We start from the raw sequence: 14,286 nt of genomic DNA on the forward strand, positions 1-14,286 counted from the left end.
GATTTCAGATGCAGGTTCTTTACACAAAGTGTGTGTGTGTGTGTGTGTGTGTGTGTGGCAGGGGGTGGAATGCACTGCCAGCAGTGCTGGGAGAGTCAGATACATTAGGGACATTTAATGCATTCCTGGATAGACACATGGATGGCATTAAAATGAAAGGTATGTAGGTTAGTTTGATCTTTCTGTCGGATAAAAGGTTGGCATGGCATCATGGCCGAAGGGACTTGTGCTGCACTGTTCTGTGTTCTGCGTTCCGTGTGTTAACTGGGTAATACGCTCAGATCAATGTAAAAGGATATGGCATTCAGGAGGAGCTAGTGAACTGTTTACAAAATTTACTTGATGGTAGGAGACAAAGGGTGAGGGGAGACATGTTGTTTTTCTGACTGGAGGCATGTGACCAGCGGTGTAGTGTGTCCATTGTTGTTTGTCATTTGGATAAATGGTTTGGATGGGAATATTGGGTGACATTGAAATATGTGGTAAAGTGGACAGTGAAGAAGGTTATCTAAGATGCAACAGGATGGACAGTACTGCTGGGATACTGAGCTGAAGAATAGCAGATGGAGTTTAATTAGATAAATGTGAAGTGTTCCATTTTGGTGAAACAAACCAAGGTTGGACTTGTACAGTTACCTTTCGGGTCCTGGGTAGTGTTGTCAGTCAGTAACCCAGGGATGCAGGTACACAGTTCTTTGAAAGTGGTGTCCCACGTCGACAGACTGGTGAAGCAGGTGTTTGAAATGGTTACCTTCATTGGTTAGAACATTGAGAGTAGGAGTTGGGATGTCATGTTGTTTGTACAAAACATTGGTGAGGAAACATTGTTGATCAGTCAGACAGAACTCATCTGGTTCAGTTACCTCCATTAGTGAAGGACATCTGACATTCTAACCTGGTCTGGCCTACATGTGACTCCAGACCCACAGCAATATAGCTGACTCTGAGCTGCCCTCTGGGCAATTAGCAATAGGGGCAAAGAATACTGGTCCATTCAGTGACCCCCACATCCCATGCATGAATAAATAAAATGCAGATGTCCCTCCCTACCTTTGCAATCCGCATCTGCAGCAATCCGTACTGGCTTTGTAACACCGTTCAGGCTCTGACCACTCTCTATAACACTCTCACCACTTCCAGCACCTTCACCTCTCCCTGTTCATATCGTGTCATTAAGCCCTGACAATGATTCCCCTTTCCACTGTCCTCCTCCTACTAGCAGACCCTTCGCAATCCCTCTAATACTTACTGCTTAAACTCTCTCTCATTTCAGGATTTTAAGTACTTTGTGGTGATCTTCTAAGCCTCATAATCTAATATGATCAATTTTGTCCTTAATGAGGGATGGGAAGTAATTTCTTGCTGATGTTTAGTCTTTTGCAATGGAATTTCTTTTGTTGAGTGTTTTACACTGTTCCTTCAAATGTTTTCCACTGTTCATTTACAGACACATGTTTCAGTCTGTTCCGCCTGTTTACCCTGGCCAGTTCTCCGCTCAAACCCGTGTAATTGGCTGTTTTTATTTCTAGTTGTAGCTTGTCCTTTCTGTAATTCCTTTAAAACTTTCTATTTCTTTAAACTGCACTTTATCACAATTTCAATGAGGATCTCCCCAGGTGACATTACTCATTCACTAAGTTTCATCAAACAACATTCGCTCTGAGATAGTTATGTCCCTAGCCAGTTGCACAATGTGTTACTCAAAGAAACACTGAAAATAAATCTACAATCTGCTTTCGAATGTCACTCTGTCAGTATGATTGTCAAGATTATATGAATGTTGAAGTTTCACTAAATTATCACAGTACCTTCATTAAAAGTTCCAGTGAGTTCCTGTTTAATGCAGTGATGAACAATCAAATGCTGTTCGATGGCTAAATCTCTTCTGCTCCTTGTGTCCTTGGCAAGTAGTAGTCAGAATTTACATTCAGACTGACTCTACTTCATGATCTGAGACCAAATGCTTTCTCTGTAATGCCTTTGTTATCCATTATTGTTAGCGTTACCCATTTTGCCTGAGTTTCTGCAAGTTTGTGAACTATTGAATATTATTTTCCACCTTTTGTTCGCCCTGTAACCACGTATCTCTGGTGTTTAAATCTCTTTCACCTCTGTGTCACAAATCCATCCACCTTATTGAAGAGACTTTGTCCATTCCAAAACAAAACATAATTTACTCTTTCCCACAATTTCATGTCACAAATCGATTCGCTGATATATAGTCCCATCCTGTTCCTTTCTGCTTGTCTCCGGCCACATTCGTATGCTGTTCTGATACGTCACCTTTTCTCTTTGGATTTGGAAAGCTCGTTTCACGTGAACCCTGTCTCGGCATCCTCTCTGTCAGTTTAAAGCCCTGTCCATAAACCTACCTACATGATTGGCCAGGACACTGGCCCCAGCTCAGTTCCAGTGGGACCATCGGAATGGATTTTTTTTTAAATCAAGTATGGGACATGGGTGTCTCTGGCTGACCAAACTTTCTTGCCCAGGCCTAAGCTGCTCTTCAGCTAAGTAACTTGCTCAGCCATTTCAGAGGGTAATTAAGAGGCAAACACTTTGCTGTGGGGATGTCATGCAGACCACGTGAGGATGGGCAGATGTCCTTCTTGAAAGGAGAAATGTTTGGATTTATTGTACATCAGTAATGGTATTGATGGATTGTCAATTACTATATTTAAAATAATGTATTTCAAATTCCACCATTTCTGATGGTGGAGGTCAAACGTTCCTCCCTTGAACATTAGCTGAGGTTGTGAATACATGCTCGAGCAATAACACCACTAGGCCATGACTTCGCTTGCTCACAGGCTATTCATCCCTGAACACTGTTACCAGTGCATCATGGAGCTAAACCTGTTTTTCCTTCATGATTGTTTGATCCTGATACGTTCCTGCACTCTGGTGATATTACTCAGTATCTTTCCATGTGGTATCCCTCACTGTGTGGGTTCAATTTCTGCCTCTGCCAGCGCCTCTCGCTCTTGGAGCTACTCCAGATCCTGAGCCAACAGAATTCTCCACTCCAGAGAGACACAACAGCACAGGCCAGGAATGGAGACTGGGATTTTCCAGATCTTTGTGGGACTCACTGCTATTCTCCATATATAACCTTCACTGCATCAGTCTAATTTCCCTTCCTGTCTATTTCTCTATTTCCTGCAGGTAATCAGTAAGTTCCGGACTCAGTAGACTTCCCAACTGTTGGGTGCCTCGTCTATCACCTCATTGAAGATGGCTGTTTAGCCAGAGAGACAAAGGGCAGGGAGATCTGGAGCCTTCAGTAAATCCTGCAGTGAGGTAAGGTCAGTACACAGAGAAGAGAGCAATGAGAGGGCTCCAAAGATCGGCTACCAAGACATGACAAAGAAACATTGCTGGAGGGGGAGCACAGTACAGACACACCCCAGGTCAATCACCACCCCTACTGTAAGTTTTGTTGCATTGAGATAGCATCGGGAGTGTCACAGTTATCAATCCAGGCTTGTGATGTCTTAGTGAACATCAGTATAACAGAGGGGAAATCAGGTTTCCAATGAGTGTGTGAGAATGCTGCCTGGGATCTTTTTGTTCTGTGTTCACCCTCCAACACTGCTCATATACCATGTCTCGTGGACCAGTGTCTTCAATAATTTTTAACTCCTATAACAGTTCGTGTTCCTGTAACCTCCTCCCTCCCCGATAGACCCTCCACATATTTGAAAAGTACTGCATTCTAGATTGCCATATCCATCGCTGTAACTTGCTTCAGTGCCTACAACATGCCTTATCTCAGTAGTCTCCTCCTCCAATAACTGGAGAAAGAGGCATTCAGAACAGAAACGGTTCCTTCGATCGAACTAGTCCATCCTGACTACGGTTCCTGAACGAGTCGTATTTGCCTGCGTTTGGTCCCGATCCCGTCAAACCTTCTCCTCTCCATGTCCCTGCCAAAATGTCTTTTCCATGATGTAATTGTACTTTTCTCTACCACTTCAGCGGCAGCTCATTCAATGTGTGCACTATTCTCTGTGTGGAAATGTTCTCCTCGGGTCGCTTATAATATTTCCTCTCCCACCTCATATTTATGCCCTCTAGTTATGGATTACCTTACCCTGCTTTAGAGACCTTCACTATTCACCTTACGTATACCCCTCATTTTTTTATAAACCTTTATAAGGTCACTCCTCAGCCACCTACACCCAATGGAAATATGAAGGATAATTTTCAAAACATCTCTGCCACGGTCCCCACTGAGACTTTGCCACAACGTTCTGGGATACACTTGTTCGGGACTTAGGGATTTCTCTACTTTGTGTACTAAGACATCTAGCACCACATCTTCTGTAATGGGGACTCTTTACAAGGCATCACTATTTCTTTGCTTTTGTTTCCCAGTCTTTATCCACAGTATATCCTGACATGGAATATTAATTTCAGGTCGCGTCCAACTCCTGTGGTTCCAGGCACGGATGGCCTTCTTAATCTTTGAGGGGCTCTATTGTCTCTCTATTAGCTTTTTTGTACTTGTATGCTGTAGAATCTTTTTGGATGCCCCTTAACCTTAATTGCCAAATCTATCTCATTCCACCCATGTTGCTTTCCAGCTTATCCAGCCTCTCTGTTTCTTTCAAACGCTCCAGTATCAGTAACATCTTCGTCAATCTTTGCTCCATTTATAGTTTCAGAATATGCTTCCCAAAGCAGGAGGATCAGAATTCTACACAGTACCCCAACTGGAGTCCCAGCAATGTCTAGTACAGCTGTACCATGATGGACCAACTCATGTACTCAATGCTCTGACCCATGAGGGCTAGTGTGCCAAATCCGCTTTCCCCATCCTATCCACCTGTTATGCCACTTCCAAGGAACAATGTAACTGCATCCCTTGGTCTCTCTCCGTTCGACAACACTGTCCAGAGCTCTGCCATTAATTGTATTAGTCGTTCCTGATTTGTCTTAACAGAATCCAACACCTGAATTCAGCTCCATCTTTCATTTCTTAACCCACTGGCTCAGTTGGTTAAGATCACCTTTGATAACTGTATTCACTGCCCACTATAACACTTACTTTACTATCCACAAACTTACTAACAATATTTCATATATTTTTGTTTATGTCAATAATGCACATGCATGGACCCAGCACCAATGCTTATGGCACACCTCTGATCAGAGGCCCCCAGTCTGAACAGCAACCCTCTCCCACTACCCTCTGTCTCTTACTGTCAAGTTAACTTTGTGTCCGTTTGTCTCGCTCTCCCAGATTCCATGTGATCTAACCTTAGTAACCAGTGCATCACGCTAAACCCTGTCAAAGGTCATGCTGAAGTCAAGATTGACAACATCCACTGCTCTGCCATCATCCATCTTCTTGGTCACCTCTTCAACAAACTCTATGAAGTTTGAGAGACACGACTTTGTATATGCACAAAGCTATGCTGACTTTCCTTTATCAATCGTTGCCTTTCCAAATGCATGTAAGTCCTGTCCCACGGAATTGCTCCCAACAACATTCGCACCACGGACATCAAGCTAATTGATGTTTATGTCCCTAGCTTTCCCTCACAGCCTTTCCTAAACACTGGCACAACATTAGTCACCCTCAAGGCTCCCAGCTCAACACCCGTGGCTGTCAGTAATAGAAATATCGTTGTAAGTTTCTTCCCTAACTTACCCCAATGCCCTGGGATGTACTTGATTAGTTCCCAGGAAGTTGTCTAATTTTAATGCGTTTTAAAACCCTCAGCACCTCCTGTTCTCCAATGTGGACTCCTTTGAATGCATCACTGTTTATTTTCCTGTTTCCTCAGTGGTTTTCCACAGTACGTTCTGACTTGAAATTTTTGTTTCGGATCTCACCCATTTCCTGTGGGTTCACACACGGGTGGCTTTAAGGGGTCACATTCTGTCCAGAGTTAATCTTCTGTTGTTAATATACTTGTAGAATCTCTCTGGATTTTCATGACCCTTATCTGCCAAAGCTCTGTCAGTTCCCCTTTGGGCCCTCATGGTTTCCGCCTTCAGAGTGTTACTACACCCACAATGTTCTTCAAGGGATTCCCTTAATCCAGCTGCCTATATGGGACATGTGCTCCCTTTTGTCTTGACCAGAACCTCAATATCCCAAGTCATCCAGTGTATCCCACTTGTGTCAGCACTGTCCTTCACACTAACAGGAATATGCTTGCCCTGAAATCTTAATTTATCTCTCTTTTGAAAGAATCCCACTTGCCCGACGTCCCTTTTCTTTCAAATAGCCTCCATGCATCAACTTTTGGACAGTCTTGCCTAATACCTTCTGGCCTGGTGCAAGGCCAGTTTTGAACTTTAACTTGTGGACCAGGCCTGTCCTTTTCCATTTCTATTTTTAAACTAATAGAATTGTGGTGACTTTGCTAAAGTGCTCTCCCACAAACATTTCAGCCAATCTTTCTCCCTTGTTTCCCGAAGGGAGGTCAGGTTTCATCCTTTCTCCAGTCGGACCAGTCACATACTGACTGAGACAGTTTTCTTGAACACACTGAACAAATTCCACCGAACAAATGTCCAAGCTGTGAACATTATGGCACTCCCAGTCTAGGTTTAGAAAGTGAAAATCCCCGACCATTACAACCCTATCATTCTTACAGATATCTGAGATCTCTGACGTATTTGCTGCTCAGTTTCCCGCTGACTACTGCGGGCCTGCAGTACCGTCATATCAAACTGATCATCCAGCTGTATTTCTCAGTTCTACTAATACAGCTTCACTGGGCGATCCCCAGGAATATCCTCTCTATACGCTGCAGTGATGTTTTCACTGATCAAAAACACCAATCCCCCTCCTCTCTTGCCTTCACTTCTATCCATCCTGTAGCATCTGTCCGGGGAACATTGAGCTGCCTGTCCTGCCCATCCCTCAGCTGTGTTTCTGTAATTCCTGTGATATCCCTGTCCCATGTTCCCATCCATGCCATACGTTCATCTGTATAACCTGTTAGGACTTTTACATTAAAGTAAATGCAGCTTAATGGATCAGTTTTCCCTGATTGCGTGCTGTGCTCATGCCTGCCTTGTCAATTGAAATGACTCTCTTGAAATTCTGTCCCAGCCCCAACCTTCAGACTGTAGCCTGGGACCATCCCTCTCACTGTGGACAACACCCTTACCTTTCATATCATCTGCACATCTGCTAATGATACCTTCTGTTTTCACATTCGAGTGATTAATGTCCATAAGGAACAGCAATGGTTCCTGCACAGATACCTTAGATACCCCCGCTGGGCAAACGCTTTCAAACACAAAACCAACCCACACAACAATTTTGGATCCAATTTGCCAACTTGCCTTTGATGCCATGGCCTCTTCCCTTTTGGGCCAGCCTTCCATGTGGGACCTTGTCAAAGCCCTTACTGAACTCGATGGAACACACATCATCTGCTCTGCCCTCATCAATATCTTCAATCGTAATTTCAAAGAAATCTCAGCTGATTTGATCAGACATTATCTTCCTCTTCCAAATCCATGCTGACTACCACTAATCGATCCCTGCCTTTCCAGTTATTGATCCATCCTGTCCCTTAGCATTGTTCCCAATATCCCTCCCCCTGCTGTCAGACTACCTGCTCTGTAATTACCTGGCCTAGCCCTGCTGCCCTTCTTGAATAAAGGAACCACATTAGTGATCCTCCAGTCATTCAGCACTTCACCTGTGGCCAGCAAAGTATTAAACATATCCGCTAGCAATCTCCTCCCTTAACTCCCATAGCAACCTGTGATACATTTCATTGGGTACTGGGGATTTCTCCACCTTTATCCCTGTGAAAATATTTAATACCTCCTCCTTATTGATCTTAACATATTCTGGAACTTCACCATCCCAACTGAAATCCCTGGCTACAATGTCTTTGTCCTGTGTGAATATAGATGGGAAGTATTCATTGAATACCTCACCTGCTTCCTCTGGCTTCATGCACAGATTGTCCCTTTGGTTTCTCACAGGCCTCCCTATTTCGCTGGGAATCCTCTTACTCTCCCAATGCTGATAAAATACCTATGGCGTTTCCGCAATCATATCTGCCAAATATATTTCATGACCATTGTTTGTACCTCATTTTCCACAATCCCCTTGCACTCTCTATCCTTGTGAAGGGCGTCACCTGATTTTATTGCACTGTATTTTCTTTATCTAACTCACGATCTCACTTGTTCAGTATTCGCTGGACTTGCTGCCTTTACTATTCACTCTTCAAGGAGCACACCGCCCCGCGTTCTCACTGCATCACTTTAAAATACTCCCACTTTCCTAACATGGACCCAACTGCAGGGAGTTCCTCCCAGTCTGTTTGCCAGATCCTCTCTAATGATCGTGATACTGATAGGAGACTCAGTTGTGAGGGTGGCAGACAGGAGACTGTGTGGCTGCAGAAGAGACCCCAGGATGATGTGCTGCCTCCCAGGTACCAGGATCAATGATGTCTCTGAGCGGTTACTGAATATTCTGAAGGGGAGGGTGAACAGCCAGAGGTTATTGTGCACATCGGTCCATATGACAGAGGTAGACAAATGGATGGGGTCCTGTGAAATGAGTACAGGGAGTTAGGTAAGAAGTTAAAAAAGGAGGCTGTTGATATTACTGATCTCCACATTACTCCCGTACCACGTGCCAGTGAGGATAGAAATAGAAAGATAGGCCGGATGGATGTGTGGCTGAGGAGCTGGTGTAGCGGGCAGGGTTTTCAGTTCTTGGGCCATTGAGATCTCTTCTGGGGTAGAGGTAACCTGTACAAAGGGGATGGTTTGTACTTGAAGCAGAGGGGCACTAGTAGCCCAGGGAGGAAATTTTCTCGAGTTACCCAGGACGATTTAAACTAGTTTGTCAGGGAGTTGTGACTCTGAGTAAGAGAGGGAATATCGAAAAGTCAGAGGAAAGTACATCAGCCATCATGAGCAAGGATATCTAGGGCATAGTCGAGGGAGGGAAAAGACTTCTGGTTTAAAGGGCAATTATTTCAACATACAAGACCTGACTGGTAAGGCAGACGAGCTCAGAGCATGGATTAGATCTGCGAACATGGGATGTTATAGCTGTAACAGAAACATGGCTGAGAGAGGGCAGCACTGGTAGCTCAGTGTTCCAGGATACAGAAGCTACAGGCGTGACAGAAGGACAAGTAAATGAGGGGGAGGAGCTGCCCCTTTGATTAGGAAGGACATAACAACAGTGCTTAGAGATAATACTGTTAAGCAGTCATCAAATGAGGCCATATATTTAAAAGTTAGAAACAAAAATGGGAAGGTGTGTCTGCTGGGATGGTGTTCTAGACCCTCAAATAGTCAGCGGATACGAGAGGAGAAAATGCGTCGTGAGTTTGCATGTATCTATGAAAATAATAGAATAGTATTGGATAGAGATTTTAACTTCCCAAGGATTGACTGGGTCACCCAGAGTGTAAAAGGCCTGTACTGGGTGGAATTTGTAAAATGTGTCCAAGAATGTTTCCAAAACCAAGACGTAGAGGGCTCTATGCTACACAGACGGATGCAACACGAGACCTCTCCTCAGAAAACGAGGTCAGGCAAGTGACTGAAGTATCAGTCGGAGAGCACATTGCGTCCAGTGACCACAGCTGTCTTTGTTTTAACATAGTTGTGGAAAAGATCAGACAGGTTGTCAGATTTAGGTTTTAAACTGGAACTGGGCCAAAATTGAGGCCATTCGGCAGGATCGAGCAGGGGTTGATTGGGTGAAGGTAAAAATCACACAACACCAGGCTATAGTCCAGATGGTTTACAGAGGAATCCCGATTATCTCAACGAGATGGGCGGGCACTATTTCATTCGGATAATTGATTGTTCGGTTAATAGATTCAATGCCTTTCCTCTGGGGCTCGGCGTTTTCAGTCCAGTCTGCTCCCTGTTCAGGTGACTAGGCAGCAGCAAGACATGAGCGAGCCCCCACGCCCTGCCAGACCCCAAAAACACATCCGCTCGCCTCCAAACCCATCCAATATCGCCACCACCCACCCCTCAACGTCGCCCCACACCTGTCCCAAACCCACCAAAAAGCGGCCCCTGTCGCCAAAACCGTCTGGCACCACACTCCACTCGCCGCCTGCCCCCACTTCCCAAACACGTTCGACATCAATGTCAGCCCGTCCCCAAACCCGCACAACACCGCCCTCCGCCTACCACACCCACTGTCCAATCCATGTCCACGCCCGTGCCCCCGGCCCACCTGCCCCCGTCATCCCCTCCCCTTCTGGGCAGCTGGATCGGACATCAATAGGAAGACATCTACTGCCTTTACGAGGGTAAGTCTCCAAATAGCGCACATGCACATGCACATACACACTCAGACAGCCACACACAAATTATTACTGCAACATCTCAAAAAGTTTCACCTCTGCCTTATACAGGACAATGTTCCAGAGAATATCTGGGGAAGGGGGGGTTAGGATTTACCCCTATATATAACTCTCAGCTAAGTGTGGGGAGAGGGTGAGAGGTCAGGAGATGGTCCCTGGGCTCGATGTCCAGGACTGTTCTCGACAGCATTTCAGTAAACCGAGATCGGTTTTAATCAGTGTAAACAAAAACAAAACACAATCAGGTTTGAAACGGCTCTTTGATGTAATGCTTCTATCGGGACCTCGAGATCTCATTTGGATAATCTGATATTGGGTTAATTGTTATTTGGATAATCGAGGTCCCTTTGTATTTGAAAGCGCTAGATTTAGAAGCTCTGTTGATCATTCTAAAAAGTTGAAAGACTTAATCTAACCTTGTTTAATATTTCATTCCATGACACTGCATTCCTGTTGTTGTAAATTCGGTGCCTTATGATTGTGCTCCACATCGACCTCATGAAGAAGCAGTGCTTCGAAAGCTAGTGCTTGCAATAAACCTGCTGGACTAAAACCTAGTGTTGTGTGATTATTAACTTTGCCCACCCCAGTCCAACACCGGCACGTCCAAATCATGACTAAAATCGATTGGGTCAGTCTGTTTGAATGAAAAGGAATGACTGGCAAATGGGAGGTTTTTAAAAGTGTGACCTCAAGCATCCAGTATGGCCCTGTTAGGATGAAGGGAAAAGCTAGCAGTTTAGGAATCCCTGGTCGATGAGAGGTGTCATCACTCTGTTCAGGAAAAAGGGGAAGGCACACATTGTCTTTAAAGTTTCCGTATCTATGTAACCTCTTACAGTCCTAAAGACACGATCAATCTGGGGAGAACCAAAAGGCCTCTCAGGTCCCTGCAGCACTCCCATACTGTAGAACCCACCCCAAATCATGTGACTTTCAGTTCCTCTAAGACTCACTATCTGTGTAACATCCTCCCATCACTAGCACCCCATTATTAATATAAGCTCCTCCAGTCTCTCTATCCACTACTCATCTCCATAACCTTCTCCAGCGCTTACACCTCTATCTGTGTAAACGTCACCCTCCCCGACAACCCTTCCCACTTTGACATTCTGGAGGAGGTTACTAATGCTCCCTTATCTGTGAAACTGTATCCAACCAAAATTACTGCCCTTCTGGAAAATATGTCAGACTCCACACCCTTCGTATCTAACTAATTTGCAGAACCTAAATCTTCCTGTATCTATAAACATCATCCATGACTACCCTCCATATCTCTGTTTGGTCCTCCAGTCTATACAACCCACTTTCTCTCTAAACTTCTCAATTCACCTAAACAACTCCATCCTACCAACATCCATATCTGTGTAAACTGCTCCATCCCTCCCAACCTCCCCAGCTCCATGAACTCCTGCAGGTCCGACAGCCCTCCATATTTCTGTAACACTCTCGCGGTTCTATGGTCCTCCCTCCCTGTGAAACACCTCCAGTCCCCACAGCCCTTCCAGTCTGGGTCGTCTGTTCCAGATCAGGCCATTGCTGTTTCTGTTAACTGTGGCACTCCGAGCAAACCTTCCTAATTGTATCTATTCATTCAGATCCCATCCTCTCCAGCCTCCCGAAACACCTTCCTGCCATTGTGACCCACCCTATTTAGGACACAGAACAGTACAGCACAGTACAGGCCCTTCGGCCCTTGATAATGTGCCGATCTTTTATCCTATTCTAAGGTCAATCTAACCTGCAGACCATTCAAAGAAGAAAAGAACAAAGAAAATTCCTGCACAGGAAGAGGCCCTTCGGCCCTCCACGCCTGTGCTGATCCAGATTCTCTGTCTAAACTTGGTGCCTATTTTCTAAGGATCTGTATCCTTTTGCTTCCTGCCCATTCATGCATCTGCCTAGATACATCTTAAATGACGTCATCGTTCCTGCCTCTACCACCTCCGCTGGCAACGCGTTCCAGGCCCCCATCACCCGCTGCATAAAGACCGTTCCACGTATGTCTGTCCTAAACCTTTCCCCTCTCACTTTGAGCTTGTGACCCCCAATAAGTGCATTCCACACTCTGAGGAAAAAAGCTTCTTGCTATCCACCATGTCTACACATCTCATGAGTTTGTAGACATCAATCAGTTTCCCAGTCAATCTTTATCTTTCCAATAAAATCTATTCAATCTCTCTTTATAGCTAGCCCCTTCCATACCAGACAACATCTGGGTGAACTTCCTCTGCACGCTCTCCACTGCATCCACATCCTTTTGGTAATGTGGTGATCAGTATTGTATGTAACATTCCAAATGTGGCCGAACCAAAATCCAATGCAACTGTAACATGACCTGTCAATTTTTTTACTCTATAGCCCGTCCAATGAAGGAAAGCATGCTGTATGCCGCCTTAACCACTTTACTGACCTGCGTTGTCACCTTCAAGGAACAATGGACCTGAATACCCAGGTCTCTCTGTACATCAATTTTCCCCAGGACTTTTCCATTTCTGTTAGTTCACTTTTGAATTGGATCTTGCGAAATGCATCCCCTCACATTTGCCTGGATTGAACTCCCCATCTGCCATTTCTCTGCCCATCTCTCCAATCGATATATACACTGCTGTGTTCTCTGACTGTCCCCATCACTACCTGCTACTCCACTAATCTTAGTGTCATCTGCAAACTTGCTAATCAGGCAACTGATACCTTCCTCCAAATCATTTATGTATATAACAAACAGCAATGGACCCAGCACGGATCCCCGTGGAACACCACAGGGCACAGTTCTCCATTTTGAGAAATTCATTTTATTGTAATCGATGTGCATTTCCAAAAGTTAATTAAATGTCCCTTATGTAACTCTCTCTGCCACCAACGCTGGCAGTGCATTCCACATACCCACCACCCTCTTTGTAACATACGTACCTCTGATATCTCCCATAAACCTTCCTCTAAGTACCTTAAAATTATGCCCCATCTTTATAGCCATTTTCACAATGGGAAAATTCTCGGGCCATCCACTCTGTGTATGCCTCTCATCATCTCGTACGTCTCTTATCATCTCGTACACCTCGATCAAGTCAGCTCTCATGCTTTTTCATTCCACTGAGAAAAGCCCTGGCTTCCCCAACATTTTTTCATTAGACCTGCCCTCCAATCCAGAAAACATCCTTACAAATCTCTGCACCCTCTCCAAAGCTTCCACATCTTTCCTATAATGAGGCGACCGGAACATAACACAATATTCCAAGTGTGGACTAACTAGGGCTGTATGGAACTGCAGCATAACCTCACAGGTCTTAAACTCAATCCCTTGGCAAATGAAAGCTCACCCATCACACACCTTCGTACCATCCCTATCAACTTGGCTGGCATCTTTGAAGGATCTATGGACGTGGACCCCAAGGTTCTTCTGTTTCTCCACACTACGAAGAATCTTGCCTTTAACCCAGTAGAGGTTTTCTGCAGAATCATTCAATCTTATTTTGGTATCTTCCTCCAGTCCCCACAAAACTCATAAACTGTGAAACGTCTTCCCGCCCCTACAATCCTTCTTTGCTCCGTAACCTCCGTTATTGACATGAACCCTCAAAACTACCGAAGCTAATTTTAGCCACTTTAATATTACTAATAACTGCAAAATCCTCCAATCCTGATATTCCTCCCTAACTCTGTAAGCCCCATCATCATCCAGTACCCTTCTGGGGAACATTGCAGAGGAAGAAAGAGTTGTAGAGTCTGGGTTATGTTACGGAGGTAGGAAGGGCTGCCGAAGCTGGAGGATGGTACAAATGTAGGAAGGGACGGGGATCCTGCAGGAGGTTAGAGGTAGTGGGATTCATATAACCTGCAGGATGGGACCGAGACTGCGTTGTGAAACCTGAAGGATATTTTAGTCTGAATGACTCATTTGTTTTTGATTAGACTATTGGGCTGATCTTGATGTCCTAATTTTGCAGATGTTTACCAG

Source organism: Chiloscyllium plagiosum, unplaced genomic scaffold (assembly GCF_037043375.1).
Source record: "Chiloscyllium plagiosum isolate Xiang-an unplaced genomic scaffold, Cpla_swu_hap1 HiC_scaffold_40, whole genome shotgun sequence".
Lineage (NCBI taxonomy): Eukaryota > Metazoa > Chordata > Chondrichthyes > Orectolobiformes > Hemiscylliidae > Chiloscyllium > Chiloscyllium plagiosum.